The following is an 18,247-nucleotide window of genomic DNA, read 5'->3' as shown; positions in this document are numbered from 1 at the left end:
TCAAGGACGTAAGGGACTTGTACATGGAAAAACACAAACATTGCTAAAAAAATATTTTTGAAGGACTTAAAGGAATGAAACTGTGTGCATGGACTGGAAGACTACATTTTGTTGAGATATCACTTCTACCCAAAACAATTTGCAGATTCAATGCAACCCCAACCAAAACTTCATCAGCCTTCTTTACAGAAAATGAAATGCCAGTCACTAAATTTGTATAGGAAGGTAAGTGATTCCAAATAGCTAAAGCCAACTTGAAAAAGAAGAATGAAACTGGAATGTTCACAGATCTCCATCTTAAAACTTATTACAAAGCCTTAGCAATCAACACCACATGGTACTAACACAAGGACAGGTATAGACCAATGGAACTGAATTGACAGTTCAGAAATAGGCTCTCACATATATGGCCAATCGATATTGTACAAGAGTGCCAAGTCCACTCAATTGGGAAGGAATAATTTCCAACTATTCTTCAACCTGGAAAATTGGATATAAATATGCAAAAAAATGAAGGTGAGTCCCTAATTCTAACCATAAACAAAAACAATATCAAAATGAATCAAAGACCTAAATATAAGAACCCCTGAATGGGTGAGGCAACAACTCCATGGAAACAATCCAATGAAATAGCTCACTCATGGTTGATTGAGTCATAACTTCATGATAACAATGACTCAATAGATTCCAATCTAACCAGCACTAATACATCTGCCCCTACAAGACTGCATTAAAGAATATGGCTTTTTCTTGGGGGCATAATATGTACAAACTGACACATTTCTCCCCCTGGAGTCCAGAAAAATATATTCTTCCCAAACAAAAAAAAGATTCATCCCATCACAATACCACAAAAACTTAAACATTTCTGTAACAGTAGTTAAGTACAAGATCCCATCAAATTCACTCATGGTGTGGTCTGTTCTGAGGCAAAATTTCCCTCTGACTCTGGACCTGTGAAAAGTTTGAACAAGCAATCTGCTGCCAATATACAAAGGAGCGACAGTCATAAGATAAATATTCCCATTGCCATAAGGAGAAATTGAAAGGAAAACAGAGTTTAAGGGACCAGAAGAGTTCCTAAAACCCACAGGACAAACTCCATTGGATTTCAAAGTCTGAGAGTCATTTATCCTTGGGGCTTCAGAGAGCAGCAATCCCAACTTTCCAAAGGTTTACACAGCAGCCCTTTTCTCTCTAAGCACTGGAGTGAGTGTTCCAACATATTCATATATTGGAGAGACTACCTTTTTCTCAGCTCCACCCTCCTCAAACATTGGAGTGCCACCCAGACTCTGCTTCTCTGGGGCAAAGACTCTACCCTCTCCAAAGAGTGGGGTGGTGGCAAGGCTCTCCCCCTTCCCTGGGGAATATCTCCACCCTCTCTGAGGCCTGTTGTAGCAACACTTTTACTGAGCATTGAGGAGGAATGCCTGCCCCCGACCTCTGGGGCAAACTCATCCTTTCTATATGTGTGGGTTTCTCCATTCTCCCTGCCTGAAACTTCTTGACTCCAGACCTTAATCTCCATGCCTCTGTCTTTGAAGACATTTTTCCTTCAATTTGTTCTTCTGTCTCCTCCAGTCCAGACCAGCAATGGCTCCATCTATATAAATTTTGCAAAAATTCTGTAGACTTCACATGCAGTTTACAGGGGTCAAAACCATTAGACAGTAGGACTTATCACAAATACTTCCCGGATAACTCCAACTCCAATTCTGGCTTGTACTGAAATGGCTGTCAGTTTCCATGTTTGCTTAAATACTTATGTGGTGCTGTAACCTCTGGGGTTTCACTTTCTGGAGTCCTGTTATTTTCCAAACTATCACTTTCTGGTTTCTATGTACCCAAGTGTTCATTTCTCATCTTATCTCTGTCTTCTTGCATTTTACTATAAACCACAAGGAGAAGCTAGGCCACATTTTTGATATTTAGTGTTGGAATCTCTTCTGCTAAGTATCCTAGCTCAATGTTTTCAAATTCTGCCTCCCATCTGACACCAGGACACAATTTTGCCAAATTCTCTGCCACTTTAAAACAAGGATCCCCTTCCCTCCAGTTTGCAATGACACATTCACCGTTTATGCTCAAGGACTCATCAGAAGTACCTTTAGGTTCCATAGTTCTACCAACAATCTCTTCAAAGCAATCTAGGGCTTTTATATCACAATTCTTCCAGAGCCTTCCCCTTATCCATTTAAAAAGCCATTCAAACATGTTTTGTATTTACAAACTCAGCAGCACCCCACAACTCCGGTACCAAAATCTGTTCCAGTTCACTAATGCTGCTGGTTATGCAAAATACCAGAAATGGGTTGGATTTTATAAAGGTGGTTTATTTGGTTACAAAGTTACAATCTTAAGGCCATAAAGTGTCCAAGGTAAGGCACTGACAATAGGATACCTTCATTGGAGAAAGGCCATTGGCATCTGGAAAACCTCTATTAGCTGGGAAAGCATGTGGTTGGCATCAGCTTGCTCCCAAGTTTTGTTTCAAAATGGTGTTCTACAAAATGTTGCTCTTGGGGCATTTTTGCCCCCTCTTAGGTTCAGCACCTCTTCAAAATGTCACCCTCAGCTGCTCTTGAGGCATTTGTCTTCTCTTAGCTTCTCCAGAGTGAAAGTCTGCTTTCAGTGGCTGTCTTTAAACTGTCTCTCATTTGCAGTAAGCATCTGGGCCTGTGTGGCTTTTTTTAAAGTACTCCAGTGATCCAATTAAGACTTATCCTGAATGGGTGGGGCAACACCTCCATGGAAATAATCCAATGAAAGTTCTGACCCACAGTTGATTCAGTCACATCTCCATGGAAACACTAAACCAATAGGTTCCAACCTAATCAACACTAATACATCTGCCCCTACAATATTGCATTAAAGAATATGGCTTTTTCTGGTCAACATAGTATATACAAAGCAGCAAAACCCACATATAAAATACCTAGAATTAAACTTTTGGAGTACATGTATGTTTAAGAACATGTGCTAGACAATGTTTTCTTATACCTTATACCAAAAAGCACAAGCAATGAAAGAAAAAAATGTGAAATTGGCCTTCAGAAAACTTAAAAATTTGTGCAATAGAGGACTTCATCATGAAATTAAAAAGGCAACCTACCCAAAGGTTGAAAATGTTTGTAAACCCCTTATCCAAAAGAGATTTAAATTTTGTATATCAAAAAAACCCTTCAATTCAACACCAAATCAAACAATGCAATTAAAAATTGTCAAAGACTTGAACATGTGATGATTTTACTCCATGAGAATACCCCATAGGACTTTCCCAATGATGCACCATGGGAAAAGGCAATAGCACTGATGCAACACCATGATGTGAGTTATTAGTGCCAGGGCTGCATGCCTTTGGTTATCCCTGGTTAATAGAGTTTATGCCAATTTGCAACCCTTGTCCCCAAGAGCATTGTGCTTGCTTTGTAGTACACTATTTTCTCAAAAGGCACTGTATAGTAAATTGAAAATGACTTCAGCCTCTTGAAACAGAATGACCTCAGACATGAATGTCATTGAGTTCTGCATATATTGAAATATTGAGAAAAAAATAAAACATTGGAATTGCTCAGAGAATTGCCATTCATAATCCTACCAGTTAAGTCTACATGCAGGGACTTCATTCAACTTAGGAAATGATTGGAAATAAATAAAGAAAAGTTGCCATGAGCTGCATGTGACCATGTATATGAAACAAAAACAAAACAAAAAACATTATTTCTTTGCACTAAAAACTTTCCATCAATGAGCCAGTCTGTGCAATACCTAAAGTCCCTGCAAGTTATTCATTTCCTTTACTTCAAAATTTTATTCCTCAAATTGCCAGAATAAGAATTGAGGACACTCTATGTAATCATTTTTGACATAGCTTTGTCAATGGGTGTTACACAAGATTAATCACAAGTCTTTTTACAAAAAATATAGTGACTACCTTCTCTCAGCTTTAGCTGCTTTAAATATTCATTGCATTGTATTTATTCATGATTATTTTTAGAGAATTCAGCTATCCTGAATCCAGGATAAATTTTATAATGGTACATACTTCATTAATAAATATGCCAGATCCCAAAAAAGAGTGACTACTTACTTGGCACATATAATCTTCTAACACATATTATCAGTGGCACATATGGTTACAAAAACCTACAATTCACTTAGCAAGAGTAAAAATTTGCATGTTTTATGAATATAAATGGATGAATCCTTACAGGAATGAAAAAAATTATTATTGGAAGGAAGGAAGGTTTAGCATGACCATGATGTGTGTCTTTATTTCTTTTTTCCACAAGAGGAAAAAAATTTTTGGAAAAAATGGTGGTGATGGAATTATTCCTCATGGAATTATCTGATAGCAGGGAGTGCTAGCTCTTTCATTGCTTTCTCTTTATGCTGATTTGCTTGGTGACATTCATGGGGAATTTTCATTGATATTTTCTCATTTTTTCCTGAAGAAATTATCTTTACTTGATGTTTGCCTCATTTCAATCACTGTCCCAAACTTTATTCTCAAATATTAGACCCATTGGAGCATCATTTCTTTCTCAGGTTGTGTGTTACAGGTCTTTTTGGTGACTCACTGGGTCTGAGATGTTCAATATCATGGCCATGTCCTGTGATTGCTATGTAGCCATCTGCTATGCACTGCACAATGACATCACCATGAGCAGGAGAGTCTGTTTGCAGAAGGTAGTTGCCTCCTGGTTTATTGGAGGATCCTTGCAAGGTTTATATTCAGATGGTACATTCGCTATCTCTTTGAGGCTCCAGAAAATCCTTTAGTTTTCTGTGATGTCAGCTCTCTACTGAAGATATCCTGCTCTAAGGGGCATATCACCATTGATGTCAATGTGGCAATAGGGATTATGTATGGACTTCTCTGTTTAGTTTCCATTAGCTTTTCCTATATTTCCATTCTCAACACAATGCTGAGAATGCTGTCATTACAAGGACAATCTAATGCCATCTCCACCTGCATACCGTGTCTCATAGTTGTGAACACATTTTTTGTTACAGCTATCACCTATCTGAAGCCAATCCCTGATTCACCAAATCTTTCAGATATTTTGGTTTCTGTTTTCACTCTCTGCTGTCTCCCTCTTAAGAAGCAAGGAAATCAAGACAGCTTTGTGGAAAATTCTATGGAAATTAAACCACTCTAGGATTTTGGAGAAAAATAATAGAATTAGTATGTGGAAAGACTACATTCTAAGTCTTTCTCTCCTTTTTTCTTTCATTCTTTCTTTCTATCTCTTGTTTTCATCTCTTTCTACAGTTTCAGAAGTCATTCATAAATCTAGGGCATATACTTTAATATCTCTTAGTCTGTTAGGTAAAGAGACTTTGCAAAATTAATTAAGTTAAGACTCTTGAGATGGTGAAATTTTTACAAATTATCTGTGTGGGCCCAATGTAATTACAAGGATCCCTAAAAGTAGGTAATTTTTCTCAACTGTAGAACTGTAGTCAGTGAAAAACTTCTAACAAAGCATCGTCAGAGTGGTTCATCATGACGGGCTGTGAAGATGAAGGAAGGGGACTATGAGTCAAAGAATAAAGGTGCTTTAGAGGATGGAAAAAAGTAAGGAAATTGATTTTCTCTGGAGACTCCAGAGAGAAATGGAGCCCTGCTGACACCTTTATTTTAACCAAGTGGAACTTGTGTCAGAATTCTGATTTACAGAACTGTAAAATAATAAATTTTGTTATTTTAAGGCACTAAGATTCTGGTAATTTGAACAGCAGCAATGGGAACTAAAACAAGCATGAAAACTGTGTCTTAATAAATGTCCCTTGAGAAAGAATTTCTGGTATGACTTGGTACTCAGACTATGACTCTGAAGTCTTAGTAAAATGTGAAAAACTTCAAAAGGAATAAACATACACTTACCCATTCAAGATTTTCACAATATGACAGAAAAATCTGGATATTGTGTGTATTTGCATGTGTCAACAGTTATCTTTCAAATAAATAAAATAAAGGAACAATATATGATTTATTTTTGTTGTATTATTGGATTTTTCATAACTTTATTCAAATAAGATTCAATTTAAATTACATGAATTTCATTACAAAATGGTTTCTTCTCTGATATCTGTTAGTTGGGATGCAATACGTTAATCAGTTTGTAGCACTCCAGCAATCCTCCATCATACAGCAACCCCTCTCTCCTTGAGCCTTCTCCTCTGATTTCCATATTTCCTGCCAGTTATTTTGCCTTTGTTTTCTCAGCTCACAGTTTCAGCTTTTTATTAAATATTATTTTATTAGAGAACTTGTAGGTTTTTGGAGAAATCATACAGAAAATAAAGAGTACACATATTCTACTCCTCCACACATAGTTTTCCATGTTATAAACACTGCATTTATGTTGTGACTATATTACAATTGATGAAAGAATATTGTTATAACTATACCCTTAATTATTAGTCTAATGCTTACTTGGTACAGAATTTCTGTTTGGGGTGATGGAAAAGTTTTGGGTAATGGATGGTGGTGATGGTAGTACAACATTTTGAATGTAGTTAATAGCACTAAATTATATATTGGAATGTGGTTAAAAAGGAATTTTAGTACATATTACTATAATTTTTTTAAAAAAAGAAAACATAGGACTGTATAATTAGGTTATACCTTTGCATATGCTCTTTTTTATATATTTAAAAATATAAATTAAAATGCATTTTACATTGTGAGGGAGGAGGAAAACTTCATTGAAAGCCATTAGGTTAAGTCTTTATTAAAACATTGTCAGGAAAGATCAGAATTTAGATGAGATATAGGTAGAAAACAGCTTGAAATGCAGGTTACTCAAACTCCTCACTGAAACAAGGCCAGTTTTCATTTTAAAGCATACCATAATTAGCTAGATGAGATCAAATCAAATGTAGTACCCCATGGCTTATCCTTTATATCTATGAATGGGAAAAAAGAAATCAACCTGATGATTGCAAAAGATTACATGAGGTGGGGCAACACTGAGCCATTTTCATCTAAGAACATACTACAGAACACATTACATCTAAGAACCAGTCCTTGTGAAGGTGACAGCCATGATTTATTAATTACAGTCTCAGTTTCCAATACAGCAGTTTGTAAAAAGAATGCACCACTCAAGTCCCAGAATGGAGAAAATATTGGTGTCACATTTGAGGTGAATAAGTGTCTTAGTTTGCCAAGGATGTATTACAAATACTGCAAAACTGGATGAATTAAACAACAGAAGTTTATTGAGTTTATTGAGTTTTGGAGGCTAGGAAGTCCAACATCAAGGTATTGGAAGGGATTTCTTTTTCCTAGAGTTTGTGGCATTCCAGCAATCCTCCATCACACAGCAACCTCTCTCTCCTTGGGCCTTCTCTGATTTCCAATGATTTCTGGTTTATACTAGATTGTACCGGTGGACTGCTTATATTGACTCTGGTCATACAGATTAATGCCCATCCTGAATGAATTTGCCTACATCCCAAATAGGATTTTGAAGTTCCTTTTCAGAAATGAGTCCATACCTTATTCAACAATATCATCAAAGATCCTATTTAAAAATAGATTCACATCAACAGGATGTAGTTCCAGATTTGAACATTTCTATTGAGGGTTACATGATTAAATCCCCAAAAGTGAGTTTCCACCTTTTCTGTTCATGGGTATATGTGTGCACCATTTGGAATTGCTATTTCTTCTTGTTTGATAGAAAATATTATCATTCTATAGTTTCACCATCTCTGTTAATTTTTTTGCTCTAATGTCTACTTTACAAAATATTAACATAGCCTCTTCTAATTTATCATAATTTTGAATATTATATATTTTACATACTTTTAACCTTCATATATTTTGACATTGGGCATGAATGTCTTGTGGACAGGATAAAATTAGGTTCTGTATTCACTCTGGCAATCTGTGTTTTTAAATGGATACATTTAGATCATTTACATTTAATGTAATCACTATATGTTAATGCACAAGACTGATAATTTACTTTTTCTTTTTCCCTCAGTTTTTCTCTTCAGTCTTTTCTTTTTCCTGCCTTTATTTGTGGAACTCTTGATCAAATTTTAGAATTCCATTTTATTGGTGCCCACATCTGAGTCCCCAATATATCATCCCCATGTATGGCCCAAAGAAAATAAAGAGAAAGAAGAGATGCCTTTTCTATTGAAAGATGTGCTGAAGAAATGTGGATCTCATAATCCTTTTGCCTGCTATTTCCAGCAAGCTGCTATTAAGTCCATTTCACTGCAACATCCAATGTGGCAAAACTCAATGAAGATGTGGAAAATAATGTGATTATTTAACTACATAAAATGGGCACAGGGGAAGTATTACTAAAGTGATATCAATTTTAAAGTCCTAAATATTAGTTGATAATTTTAATGGCATACACATTTAAACATAAATTCACCCCATGAAAAATCATTCTTAAGAAGATAGCTGCAAATCAAACTTGGAAAATAAATGCACCACTAGAAAAAGAATTGTTTAGCAATTTCTTTACTATATAAATTTCTCTGATAATTAATAAACACTATTGATGAAATTAGATTAAAAATAAGTACCATATATTAATAAATATCTAGGGAAAATGTATGTTCATATTCTAATGATGGGTCTGAAACATAAAACAAAATACCTGGAAAAAAGTTTGAGGAAACATGCAAAAAATTTAAAAATATGCATTTTCTGGATCTCCCTCTTACACTGATTTGGCTATTTTCAAAGATACAAAGAATATATTACAATTGGAAAAATTGTAAAAGAAAAATATTCATAATGTTGAACTTTGTAATATGACTTGTACATGATGCAATTCTCAATTCAAAAATATAACTAAGAAACACAAGTGCAATTATTGAGAGAGAAAAATGTTTGCTCTTAGATGACAAAGAGTTATACTAATAACATGATATTTTTTCATAAAAGTATAATCTTGCACAAAAGTCTGCAAGAAGGTAAAATAAGCTATACTATGGTTAGAAATTCTCTGAATCAGAGAATGCTAATCAGATAGCCTATTATATGCCTAAGGGAAGAAATCTTAATGAACCTTTTCCCTATTTTTCTGGCTATGTTTCTGATCACTTAAATACTGTTTTATATTTACTAATTGGAACAGGTTATAGATAATTATTTTGCAAAATATAAGTAATAATTAAAAGAGGGTTTAGGGGCTTGGAATATTTTTTCATAACTTGTTCACCAAATACATCATTAAAATTTATATTAAAATATTTCTTATTTTCCAGGATTTTCTTTCCCTAATGCAGTATACTACACCACACTGATCTGCTTTCCTTTTTGAAACATTTCCTCAAACTCACCACCCCCAAATATTAAATACATGTATTCTGACTCAAATTCACTATTTTACATTGTTCTCGTTTGCTAATGCTGCCAGAACACAAAACACCAGAGATGGATTGGGTTTTATAAAAGTGGGTTTATTTGGTTACACAGTTAGTCTTAAGGCCATAAAGTGTCCAAGGTAGCACATCAGCAATTGGGTACCTTTACTGGAGGATGGCCAATGGTGTCCAGAAAACCTCTGTTAGCTGGGAAGGCATGTGGCTGGCATCTGCTCCAAAGTTCTGGTTTCAAAATGGCTTTCTCCCAGGATATTCCTTTCTAGGCTATAGTTCCTCAAAAATGTCACTCTTAGTTTCTCTTGGGGTATTTATCCTCTCTTAGCTTCTCTGGAGCAAGAGTCTACTTTCAATGACCATCTTCAAATTGTTCTCATCTGCAGCTACTCTCTCACCTTCTGTGCATTCTTCAAAGTGTCCCTCTTGGCTGTAGCAATCTCACTCCTTTCTGAGCCTAAATAGTGCTCCAATAGTTTAATTCAGACCCATCCCTAATGGGTGGGGCAACATCTCCATGGAAATTATCCGACAAAAATCTTGTCTAGAGTTGATTGAATCACATTTCCATGGAAACAACCAAAGAATTCCAAAATCTAATCAACACTAATATGTCTGCCCACACAAGATTGTACCAAGGATAATTGAGATTTGGGGGACATAATACATCAAACTGGTAAATACATCTTTCATACATTACAATTATCCTAGTTCCCAGCCATCAAGTTTAAATGTTACCTCCTCCATGAAATCTATTTTCATCTACAGATTTCATTGCCACCTGTTGAAAACCCTATATTACATATTCTAAATTATCTTTTCTATAGAGTGCATACAATCAAGTTTCACTAAGTATTTTAGTTATTTTTGTTTATAGCTTGTTTCCATTACTAAATTCCAATATTGTACATTTAGTGTATTCAGCATTACTCCAATATCTGTTAAAATGTTGTTTTAATATCAAGTACACTCTCTCTTGATTTAATTAACCAAAAACTTATTTTTTCACTATTTTTCAAAATGTTTGCCATGCCGCAGAGGCTAATCATGTTTGAGAAAGTGCTAAGTATCTCTGGATTCATTGGTTTTGTTGTGAGCATCTCCTTTTTTCATCTGTAATGACCTTGGCATTATTAACCCCCTTCCTAGCCCCTAATTACTAATATGACTCTATGGATAAACTACCCATACATATTCTCTGCTCACCTTTGTCTACCGGAATCTTCACACATCCTGATTTCTTATCACTTTGCATGTATATACTACCCATTGAAGGCTGACACATTTTGCATGTGTGTGCATAGTTTAGATGAAATTTGTGATTTTCAGGCTATGGTAGGGGGTAGCTCTAACATGACCTGCCACCTTTCCCTGGGACTCACAAATATATCCTGTGCTCAGGAGCACATATGTCAGCCTTGTGGGATAAAATGAAATGAACTAGTATAAGAGATATTCCTTCCCCTATTTTCCCATACGTATTGTGCCAGTTTTGATGAATTATATACCCCAAGATGCCATTTTCTTTAATGCAATCTTGTAGAGGCAAAGGTATTAATGTTGATTAGGTTGGAATCCTTGGATTAGGTTGTTTTCATGGAGATATGGCCCACCCAACTCTGGGTAATACCTTTGATAAGATTATTTCCATGGAGTTGTGGCCCTTCCCATTCAATGTGGGTCATGATTTAATCACTGTAGTACTTTAAAAGAGAGCCACACAGGCCCAGAAGCTTGCTGATGCTGATGCTTAGACATACTTGGAGTTGCAAACCCCTGATGTTAGCTGCAGTCAAGACAGATATTTTGAAGATGGTCACTGAAAGTACTTTTGCTACTACAGAGTTTCCCTGGGAGAAACTAAGAGAATACACTCAGATGCCTCGAGAGAAATGTCCTGGGAGAATGTCATTTTGAAATGCCACCTGGGAGGAAGCAGATGACAGCCATGAGCCTTCTGAGCTAGCAGACTTTTTCCATATGCCGTTGGCCATTCTTCTGTGAAGGTACCCTATTGTTGATGCCTTTTTTGGACACTCTTATGGCATTAGGACTATATTTTTGTAACCAAATAAACTGCCTTTATAAAAGCCAATCTATTTCTGGTATTTTGCATAATGGCAGCATTTGCAAACTGGAATGCATATGTAAACATTCAGTGGGAAGTGTCTGACTCTGGTGGGCATGTTTTGTGACATCCAGCTCATACTCCAGCAGTATATCTGGCCTGGGCAGGGAGGAAGGAGGTTTCCTCCACTGTAGCAACATATGGGCAAAAGAGAGGTGGGCTGTGCATAGAATATTTCACTGCGATGGCTACAGATTTTGATGCACTGGCTCTGGGGAACCGCCTCCCACTAGTGAAGTTGACCTTGCTCTGTCACTTCTCTATGTTAATAAAATGATTCCATCCAGTGCAATGTGAGACATGCTTCTGTTGGTGACCCAGATACCTGTAATGGAGTCAGCTGACATCCCTTTAGGTGTCTCCTCTTCTGACTAAAGCATGCCTTTTCTCTCAATCAGGATTGTACAGCTCTTGGATGTTAAAAATGTAATCTATTGCTGAGCTAAGTACCTTATGAGTAGTAAAAATCTCAGTATTTTGGTAATACATCCAATTTAATATTTGGTTTCCCTGTTGTGAAGAAATCAAATTTTTAAAAAGTATCATACATTTTTCTCTAAATCCCAAGGTTTGCAACAAAGTTTGGCTGTAAATTACCTCATTCTCATATTACTTCTTATCAAATGTAAAGTCTACCACAAGGCTAGTAACAGATGCAGAATATTTTTTAACATCATATACTTTGCCACTCAACAGAAGAGAGCAAAGATAAATAAATATTTTAAATTTTAATTATTATTATCTTGGGATACCAAGAATTAAGGATCTATGGCGTGTCCCTTCCCTATCATCTCTAAATTAGTAATTATAGCTGGTATTTTTTGATACTCATCTAGGAATTTTCCTGTGTTTTAGATGTTCAATTCATTTAATATACTCAACACCATAAGAAGGAAGTACTCCTGATATCTGAGGACAACAAGACACAGAGCAGTAATTTTGCTAACATCCACACACTGAGCAAAGGGTAGTCAGGGTTCATTCCCATTCCATGCCTCCCCATTGATTTCACTCTTGTTAAAGAAGTTAATATCTCAGTTAAAAGCTACCCTCTACTCTCCCTTGCCTTTGATGAAAGCCTTTTAATGGAACCTATTTTACGCCTCTAGCTCAAGTTAAACACTTTGCTTATTCATCTCTATGGAGTAATACTGTAAGAGCAGTTAAAATTTATATGTCAACAAACTTTTTCTTACACTTTACTGCATATAGATCCCCAGTACCATCAAAAGAATTTTTGAGTAATGAAACAAATAAGACACAAGTATGTAGTCCTTAGGCTATACATTTGAACTCCGCTGTTGAAAAACAGGGACAGTGGATGTAGTTTTCTAGGTTACAAAAGATTGTTCATATATGTAGCTTCATGTACAAGGAATCTCAATCAAAATAGGTACCAGGGCTATGATGTTCCCAATGACCCTGCTTGCCTGCTCCTACCCAAGCTTTCTCAAATGTCATTTAATTACATCTCAGCCAATGAATAAGTCAATCCTGGAAAAATCTCTATGACATTGAGAGGAAATGAGACAAAATTCAACCTCTCAGAAAATTTAGAGCTGTGGAAATTTAATCCTATTTGCTTCAAAAAAAAAAAAAACAGAAAATAAAATGAAATGAACATGGGTGTTATTTGATGAAACCCAGTGAGGCTTCCCATGTTATCTGCCAGAAGAAGACAAATGTGATATAAATGGTGGCAAGAGTTACTTATGCTGGAACTCTGGACTTCAGACATTCAACTTTTGTAGTTATACTGCCTTTATTTCTTCCCTGGGGATGCTCATTAGCCATGCTTTGCTTTTCCTTAAATGAAGTGAATTCTGCAAAAATTTGGGAATGATTTCAGTAAATTCAGCCAGTTGACAAGAGATTCTCATATATGCCTCCCTTCACTGATATTCTCTTTTCATCTCTTGGAAAACAGAAGAATTCCAAAAGGGGAGCAAACTCTAGGATCCAGCAAAGAAGATACTTTCCCATCTGACAGGTGAGTCTAAATGTTGGGGTTCATAAGAAGGAAAAAGAATTGAAATTTTCCCCAATCCTCATCCAACCTAATGACAAGGAAAACCTATTCTAGGACAGGATATATGTCAAAAGAAATTGTTATTTAAGGTCTTTTGAAATGTAAACTCCTGCCTGTACAACTATTTTTCTTGTTTGAGGCTAAAAATGCAGAGGCTAACTTTCAAGAAGAATAATCTTCATGCCAAATAAGGTGATCATTTAGAAGACTTTGACTATAACTAACCAGTTATAATACCCATCATGGAATGAATTAATACTGAAAGATTCTGTCTTGGACTTTGAAGGCAGAAATATATATCCCAAGCTCATGCAATCATTCCAGATTCACAGTGTATGTTTTAATGCACAAGTGCGGATGTTGAAAAAATTTCAACAGCCTGGTGATTAACTTCTGGTGCATTAAAACTGGTTTGTGTATGTATGTATGTTGCAGTCTATGAGGGCCATGCCAGTCCAGAGACCAAAGAAGACAAAGAACATTTTCTGATACATGAACTTTTATTCAGGACTTACTTACAGGGTGAGAAGTCATGGAGAGATCATGATGGCTCTCTCAGGCCAGGCAGGTGCCACATTCACAGGTAGGTTGACCAAACGATACAAAGAGGACAGCAAGCCATTTATAACGGTTTAAGACAAAGGCATTACTAAGGTGGGGAGCATAAATGCCAGAACAGGTCACTGTGACCTGGGGAATGGTGCAGGAAAGAAAGAATTGTAGGATGGGGTTTTGTAAATAACCACACGTGTTAACAATTGGGGGCCAGGAAGCAGATAGACTAGATTAACATTGTTGCCCTTTTGTGAGACCAGGAGGCTGTCATCTATTGTCTGCTCCCCATTTCACATTTTAAAATTACATTTTAAGGTCAATTTACCCTTTTACTTTTTATTGGCTTACAAAGACAATAGGTTAAATATTAGCTGCCTAGGTCATGTAGACTGCTGTGCACCAAGATCCACAGGCCTGTTTTTCTCAGGCCACAGGCTGCCACAATGTATGTATGCATGTGTGTATGTATGTATTCATTACTTCAATCATCCACTCATTTTTATTGGAGAAGTTATGGGATTACAGAAAAATCATGTGCAAAATACAGGTTTCCCACATACAACTTCTTATTAACACCTTGCCTTGATTTGGTATATTTGATACAACTGATGAAAGCACTTTTTTATAATTATACTATTAACTATAGCCCATAGTTTAACTTAAATGAACTTGTTTTAGAAAGGTCAAATGTCTTGCATGGATATTTACAGATATGGAGACAGTCATGTTTGAGTTCTTCTATCTGTAATCCTTACCACCACATCATGGTCCTTAAGTTTCTTAAGCCTTTCAGCCTTTTAAGACTCCTTTTCCATATGTTAAAAAATAAGTTTAAAAAATCTAGCATATATTTATAGAATTCATACCAAATCTGAAGTCTAATTAAATGTGTAAGTATAAAGAGAATCAAAAAAGCCTATGGCATACACTGGACATTTAATAAAGGTTAAGAAACATTAGTATTTTTAAAATAAATATTTAAAACAATATAGCTATGACATGTAGATGGACAATCCCTTGAAATAATCTGATTCATATTCCTCATTTTATTTGAAGTAACTGAGGGTAAAAAATTAAAGCAGATTTTTGGGTGTCACAAGCTGAGCAATAGTGAAGAAATTGCTCTTGAAAAATTAATTTCTCCAGTACTAACTCTACAACACAACCCTGACTCATATGTGTCTTTTACTTTAGCTTACTAACATTCAGTTAAAATCTTTATGATTAGCCAAAACCTTTGGACTGTTTGGAAATTCACCTGTCTTGTGTATCCTTAAGGAGATATTCTCTGGAAAAACTAATTAGTCTGGGTTCATTCCAGCCACCCTTAACACAATTCTGAGTATGTGTATAGGATGGGGAAAGCCCTTGCTGATATTGATAAAATGTTTCTGTTTTGTTTTGTCTTATTTGTCCTCTTACTGAGCAATTGATTAACCTTGTTACATCATTTCTGGCAGCAGCTTTTCTTCTAATGACTGGTAGTGTTCTGGTGATCTTAATTTGCAGAAGCCAGGCTCCTGCTTTTGGTAGAGGTTGTTTGGCCCCAATTTTGGGGATGTACTACCGATGCCAATTGAAGACATCAATTTGGTGAGAAAAGAAAAAAAATTGAGGACCATTGTAGAGCCAATCTTTTGAAGTTTCAATGTGATCTAAATGTCTTTCATTTTATAAACACACTGAGTATTATTGCAAAAAAGAGATATTCAACTATTTATCCTGCATGGCCTGCACTCCTAGATTTATTTCTAGAAAATACTGTATATGTTTGGGTATATAATAAATAATTAAAAGATAATCTATTTTGGACTCGTGGTTCTTTCTACTTTAGAGGTACATCTGAGGTTTAATACTGAAATTCATGAGAAAGTAAAGCATAAAGTCAGGGGTGAGATAGAATAACAGTTGTAACCATTCAGTGAAGGGATGACTTTCAAAGTTTTATTCTAGCTTTCACCAATCAGGAAAGCAAGCAGCTCCATGGCAAAATCATTATTTGAGCTCTTCAGGATTAAAGAAGATGCTGGAGAATCTATTTGGTTTTATCACCAAGAATATTGAGAAGTTGATAGTCCCTGCAGAAATAAGCACCCCATACTCTCCTATTTGTTAACAACAAACATAATCTATTCTAGATTCTCTCAGAAGTTGACTTAACTAACAAAAATGTGGCATATATTATCCTAATTGTTCCTCTTTATTTTGAAAATGCATAATCTCCTTTAACAGAATATATTCTTTCTTTTGTCTATTCTCATATAAGGAAATTTTTGTCCTTTATGAAATATCAATTTTTCACCCTAAATTTACCCTGACATGATAACTCCTTTCTTTTATAGTGGAGACTTCTTTGAGACATCATCCAGTGACTTCATACACATAAGAGATAGGGTGAGTGGAAAGAGATGGTGTAAGGAGTGAGTTGGTGTGAGTGGTAAATGTTATGTCTGCTTGAGTGTGAAAAGTATGAGGCCTTTCTTCCTTCTATTAAAGATTTTGCTTTTATTTTTTATTTTCCACTACAATTATAATTCTAAGCATTCATTCTAATTTATGTTTTTCTCTTTTTTATTTTTATATATTTTTCTTTGTAACATAGTATAGAAGAGTGGTTATTTTACTCTCAGTCAATGAACATTTTCCTCTCATTGGTTTGATTGAATTAAACTTTGCACTAGTAAATAATGAATAATTATCCATTCATTAATACAACAGTCACAATTTTCATGTTGCTTAAGTTTAAACCCTAAATACTTGCATTCAAAACATTTTACTTTTATATTTGAGGAAATGGCTTACTGAAAATAACCACCTTTCCTTATATGACTTACATAATTCATTTGGATACTCCCCTTTTTTATCTATGACAAGACCCTCCACAAAATATCCTCTTAACTCCTATGTGATCATTCATCCCACTACTCCACACCAGGTCCTTCTATTCTTCTTTGTACCTCTCCATAAAAGAAAATTCTTCTTGCCCAACTCTTGAGATGCTTGCTGATATTTTGAATAAAGTATCCTGTTACAAAGTCCAGATGTGTTTTTTGACAACATGGTGATTAATAAATGAGTAATAGCACTACCTTTTCTTTTTACAAAGAGAACGCATTTACGTGCGTACAGGAAAAATTCAGTCCCCAGGCACTGCAAACTGGCAATGTGCATTTTCTGAAAAGCATGTTATGGGAAGAGTTTTCCAATAAATAATTATGCATTGTGCAGACTCTACAGTTTCAGGAAACCTGTTAATGCTATGAAATCCCTTTATCCCATAGGAGACCAACTGGAGGCAAGGACATGACCAACCACACAGTGATGACTGAATTCTTTCTCATGGGATTCTAGAATAACAGGAATCTCTAGGTCCTGCATGCCTAAGTGTTTTTGATAATCTACTTGGCTACTCTCATGGGGAATCTTCTCATTATCACTCTCATCAACTTTGACCAGTGCCTTCACACACCCATGTACTTCTTCCTGAAGAACTTGTCTTTTACTGGCCTTTGTCTCAGTTCCATCTTGGTCCCGAAATCCATTATCAACTCCTTCCCACAGGAGAACCATTTCTTTCCTGGGTTGCTTCTTACAGGTCTTGGTGATTCACTTGCTGGGTCTGAATTATTCATTCTCACAGCCAAGTCCTATGACCTTATGTGATCATTTGCCATCCAGTGCACTATGACATTATCAGGGAAGTCTGTGTGAGGATGGCAGCTGCCTACTGGTTCTTTGGAGGATTTGTTGGCAGTTTAAACTCAGTGCATTTAACTTTCCACAGCTCCAGGAAAGTCCCTCAGTTTTTCTGTGACGTCCCTTCACTATTAAAGATTTCTTGCTCTAAGGCACCTTTTACTGTTGATATAAGTGAGGCAATTGGAATATTTTGTGGGCTTTTTTGTTCCCTTGCCATTGTTTTCTCATACATGTGTATCTTCAATACAGTACTAAGCATCCCATCTGTGCAATGCTTTTCAAATCTTTCGTCACCTGCTTGTCCCATCTTATAGTTGTGACCACATATTTCCTGAGAGGATCCACTGCCTATCTGAAGCCAGTGCCAGAGTCCCCAGTCCTGCTGGATTTGCTGCTATCTGTGTTGTATTTGGTGGTGGCTCCCACTCTGAACCCTGTTATTTATAGCCTGAAGAACAATGAAATCAAGGCAG

General features: G+C 35.9%; 1 pseudogene; it reads right to left on the bottom strand.

Annotated features, from left to right (window-relative positions):
* LOC119505203 overlaps positions 1-17,645 on the bottom strand; it is a 31,092-nt pseudogene extending 13,447 nt beyond the window's left edge.
* Between the last annotated feature and the right edge of the window lie 602 nt (positions 17,646-18,247).

Source organism: Choloepus didactylus, chromosome 10 (genome assembly GCF_015220235.1).
Source record: "Choloepus didactylus isolate mChoDid1 chromosome 10, mChoDid1.pri, whole genome shotgun sequence".
Classification (NCBI taxonomy): Eukaryota; Metazoa; Chordata; class Mammalia; order Pilosa; family Megalonychidae; genus Choloepus; species Choloepus didactylus.
Note: the sequence above shows the minus strand (reverse complement) of the source record. Positions and strands in the feature narration are given on the sequence as shown.